This window comes from Pteropus vampyrus, unplaced genomic scaffold (assembly GCF_000151845.1).
Source record: "Pteropus vampyrus isolate Shadow unplaced genomic scaffold, Pvam_2.0 Scaffold23, whole genome shotgun sequence".
In the NCBI taxonomy this organism is placed as follows: Eukaryota; Metazoa; Chordata; class Mammalia; order Chiroptera; family Pteropodidae; genus Pteropus; species Pteropus vampyrus.
The window spans coordinates 6,981,823-6,986,667 of record NW_011888804.1 but is presented as its reverse complement, the minus strand read 5'-3'; the positions used below and the strand labels follow the sequence as shown (position 1 = coordinate 6,986,667).

At 44.8% G+C, this 4,845-nt stretch overlaps 1 pseudogene; it reads right to left on the bottom strand.

Annotated features, from left to right (window-relative positions):
* Positions 1-244: 244 nt before the first annotated feature.
* LOC111737099 lies at positions 245-363 on the bottom strand (annotated as a pseudogene).
* Positions 364-4,845: the final 4,482 nt, after the last annotated feature.

The following is a 4,845-nucleotide window of genomic DNA, read 5'->3' as shown; positions in this document are numbered from 1 at the left end:
ATGACCATTTTCCTTATTCTAATGTATGATAGCATTTAGACATCATCTAATCTAGCAAATGCCAAACATCAGCCTGTAGACCATCAGCATCAGAATCCGCCAAGGCACTGGTTAAAGGCAGAGCGATCCCCACAACACACACACACACACACACACACACACACACACACACACACACACACACACACACAGATCTAAAACAGCATCCCCAAGCGAGATTGAAATTCTGTATTTTTTTTTTTAATACCTATAGCACCTGGTCTTCCTAGGTGGTCTCCCATCTAAGTACTAACCAGGCCCGACCTTGCTTAGCTTCCAAGGTCAGATGAGATCGGGCATGTTCAGGGTGATATGGCCATAGACGAAGTTCTGTATTTATAACGAGACATTTCCAGGAGATTCTACCACCTTCAGCTCTTGTCCATCACCTGCATTTTACAGATGGAGAAACTGAAGCCCAGAAAAGGTATGTGACTTGCTGAAGGTCACACAGCTATATCGACAAAGCTGGAATAGAGTCTTAGTCTTGACTCTTTGCCCAGTGCTCATATATGATAATGCCACATCTACTTCAGTATAGAGAAACCCTATGGATTCTGAACTTAAAGGGAATTTAATTCTGTCTTTTTCCCGGTTGTGGTCATAGATTGGACAAACTGTTCAGAGAGACTGCACGTGATTCCTCCCACCTTGACCTTGGTGCACATAAGCTCTGAGACCCCATCTAATGTTGGGAATTGGCCCAAACGGTTGACCTGTCTGTCCTTTCAGAGAGGAAATTCCTTTAAAAAGTGACGTATCAGGTATAACTGTAGGAACTGAGTAATCATAGGAGCTAATAAACCCTAACTACAATGGGTTTCACCAAAGCCATTGGTTGCAGTTCATTTGGACAGCTGAGTTGGGTCCCCACCCAACCTTTGCAAGTCCTACATATGTTTTTGTCACAGGCCTTTCGTAGGGAAGGAGATCTATGAGCAGCATCCTGCAATGCTGAAAAGTTGAGTCCACTTGACTGTATTAAATGAAAATGATCTGTCAACAGAAAATGCCCCGAGGTCTCCAATAAAAGCATAGCTAACAGGGTATAGCGGGCAGTGGATCTTGGCATAGCCGTATTTAGTGGTAATAAGCCAGAGAGCCAAACAGCAGATATGTGTGGTTCTGCGGCAGACGTCAGCACATTCGTCCAATGTGTAATGATGAGTGTAAAAGGGCAGGCCCAGTGCCAGGCCCCAAGGGCAGGTACCAGATTAAGGTGGTGTGAGCCCCGCACTGACAAAGCCTGTGGTCTGGTCAAGCAATGGCCACCGAACAAGCTCTGTGCCAGGCGTGAAATTCCTGCACGAGAGGTAGAAGTCAATGCTGCTGCAGCACCCAGGATGGGTGGCTGGGGGTATCAGGGAAGACTTCTCAGAGGAAACGGCAACGGGGCTGGTAGCCTTCTGATTTGTAGCCCCCTCTCAGTGACAGAGTCTCCGGTGCCGAATTTGGTCAAGTGCAGCCTGGTCAAAAGACAGAGCGTTGCACTGAGAAACTAAAGAGGATGTCGTCTGGGGAAGCAGCTGATGCCAGGCTCGGGCACTTGTGGAATCGGTGACTCTGGGTGAGTGAGTTAACCCCTCCGAACCTCAGGCAAGTTGTCTATAAAATGAGAATTATAAGTGCTGCGTGAGGTTTTAGGAGGATTCAGTGCGATGGTGTATGTGTAACTCTGGGCAGGGGGATGGTGTCAGGCCAATTTCAATGTCAGAACGACAACAACAACACAAATGCGAAAAGGAGAGACCCGTTTAGTCAGCCAGCTGGTGTGGACCGTGCCCCTTCCACTCCCCCAGCCCCAGTTTTCTCTCCTGTGAAATGAAGGAGTTGAAATTCAAGGGCAACTGCATTTGGAAGCCTGCAGGTATGTTCTCTTCGGCCAGCTCAGGGTTTGCGTCGTGTTTCGGTTTGGTTTGGGTGTTTTAGTTGTTGCTGTTGTCGTTATTGCCTTTAGGTCACAGGTCCCTTCGTTAAGTATTGTGTATGTCACTTGCCTGGACCTTCAAGACACTGCCGCTCATAACCCCTGGACTGTTTTCCCTCAAAGACCTTTATAACTGTAACATTCTATGCCTCACTCACCCAAGACAGACATTTGCCCAATTCTTGTCCATCGGCTGCATCTGCGATTGCTGCTGGCAGGTCCGAAAAGAAAGGGTGCTCTGTTAGGATCGAAAGCACAGAGCCATTTGATTTGTAGGAGCAGAGCTCCCTCGTCCAGCCTGGGCAGTGTTTTCCTTTTTCCCACCTCCGATTTACATATTCTGTCACCTACCATCATAAGATCACCTCTTCTCAATTGAGATTCCCCAGAAAATACAGTCCTTTTTCGCCATCTGAGATGCTTTGGCACAAAAGGCACCTGAAAGCAATTTCACAGATTTTCAGGGATGTCCTGAAAAGTGTCACAGCTTCTGCCGGGAACCTTTGCCCACCAGCATTAAACAATAGTCAGGAATCTCTTCTTTATGCAAAACCTGATAGCTAAATCGCTACCATGAGGGTTAAAAAGATGAGCTTTTCTGGAACCTGTTTCCAGGTAGAAATGAAGAAGGGAGCTCGTGAACTCAAAAAGCTTGCCCAAGTTCAGTTTGTATGGATGAGCAGCCAGTGTTTCTCGGCTAAGGGATTTCATATCAGCAAGAGTCAGGAAAGCTGCATCTTCATCTAACAAACAAGCCCTGACTCCCAGCTCTGTGCCAGAGCCCATAAGAGAGGCTTGGGGCATAAAGGAGTGCACGACACCATCCTTACCCTCAAGCATTCCCAGTGTCTGAGAAAGAGATCAACTTGCCAATAACTGGAATGCAATGGGGCAAATGGTGTGGTCAGCCCATCCTCTTTGGTCATTAAAAGAGCTGTGTGGACCACATCATGCTGTGTTTCATTCCAGGAATTTTAAGCAAAAGGGTAACCTTCAGGGATAAATCAGAATAATACTCAATAGCAACTGACATATTTTGGGCATGTTTTTCTCTTTGATTTTTGAAGCAGTCTCTTAGCTCTACGATATTCAATAAGGAAAACAAAAACCAATTACATTAATGTAGCAGAATTCAGGTAATGAAAAGAGTCAATAACATCTATGTGCTAGTTTATTTAGACGAGTCTTAGCTGGAAAGACCTTTATTTGTCATTTCTCCCCTAATATGATAGTCATTGAAACAAAACTCCTTTATTTGTTGCAAAATATTTTATAAGATAATGAGACTGGATGGATATCTTTTGGCTTGATATTTTTATGGTTTTTTATTATTTTTTAACAAACATGCAAAATTCCTACATGTAGATGAATGTTACTTCTTTAACTGCTGCCTTCCCTGCCCAGGATTTCTTGTGGGTATGTTCTTCAAGGCTTGCCTTCAGAAATTATAATAGTTCTTTCCGAATTCCCCTACTGGTGATACCTTTTTGGGCTTTTAAGGGTGTATTGGCATTTCAGAAACAGCAGGAAGTCATCAGGAGCCACATTTTGTGGTTAAAATGGGTGATTACATTGGACGAAATCATGCAGAGATTTAGTTTGGAGGAGGGTTCTTTTTCAAAACAACACAGTGTAATCACAGTGGATTTCTTGTCTGGTTCCAAACGGGTGCCTAAGTCAAGCAATGTACCCTGTACCCTTCATCTTGAGACTCTGGTGACAGGAACCAGCTCCCGTGAAGCCAAAAGTCTTCCTGCTCCATTTCTGTGTGGTACATTGACTTCTCTCTGCTAAGCAGGGAGGATTCGATTTATGACGGAGGTTAACATTGTTTAAAGAATGACTTTAACTGGATATCTGGTGAAATTTTGCAAGTGTAGTTCATCGTCTTGGGGGTAATAATGGTACTGTGGGTTCTGTGGGCGACTATCTTTATTCGTAGACGACATGCTTTAGAATTTAGGGCCGAAGCATCTTCTTTTCAAATGGTTCTGCGTAATAGGCAAATGCTAATAGTCGATTGAATCTAGTTGGAAGTTGATAGGTGTTGTACTAGTCTTTTAAATTTCCTCTGTTTAAACATCTTATAACAAAAAGTTGGATGGCAGGAGTAGCTTTATTTAGACTTTCCTCTGTGTTAAATTTTTTTTATGTTTCTTAGGAGAATAATATTCAGCCTCTCCATCTCTGTCCCCTCTCCTCCACACACGTAGACACACATGCACACACATAGACACACCCTCATGAGCACCTCTTTTCCTGGAAGAAATAATCCACAGTTTTGCAAAATGTCACTGTTTTCCATGGCAGCCTTTCTTTACATTTTTCCCCCAGCATTTTAATTAGGGCTGTGAGTCACTGTGCTTTATGAAGGCTGGTGACAATGTCATTTACGGCTGTTTAGCATCCCAATTGAGCCCTCTTCCGCGGTGCATTACATCAGGGGCATTGAGCAATGAGCAGGCGACAGTTCCCTCTGTCAGCAGCAGAACAGGCTCCGTGCCTCTTGAGGAACTGAGAAATGAGCTTGAGGTTCGTTCCTGGAATATCTTCCAAAGTTGCCTTTTCTACCGCTGGCTTGATAGCCTTGGCGCGCCTGAATGTGTTTGAGCTCCGAAGAGTGATTCAGAGCTGCAGCTTTGACAGCTTTCGTGGGGTCAGCGAGCTTCTCTTCCAGGCGCAGGGGTCTGACTTGCCGTGACACTGGCTCTTAAATCTATCAGACCCCTATGGATGTGAGGCGACAGGGCAGAGGCAGGACTCTGGAGCCCATCCGAGCTGGATTTGAACCCAACCACTGCCACTTATTAGGCAAGTTATTTAATCTCTCTTTAAACCTCCTTTCCTCTTCTGTAAACATAGGGAAAACTCCACTACTC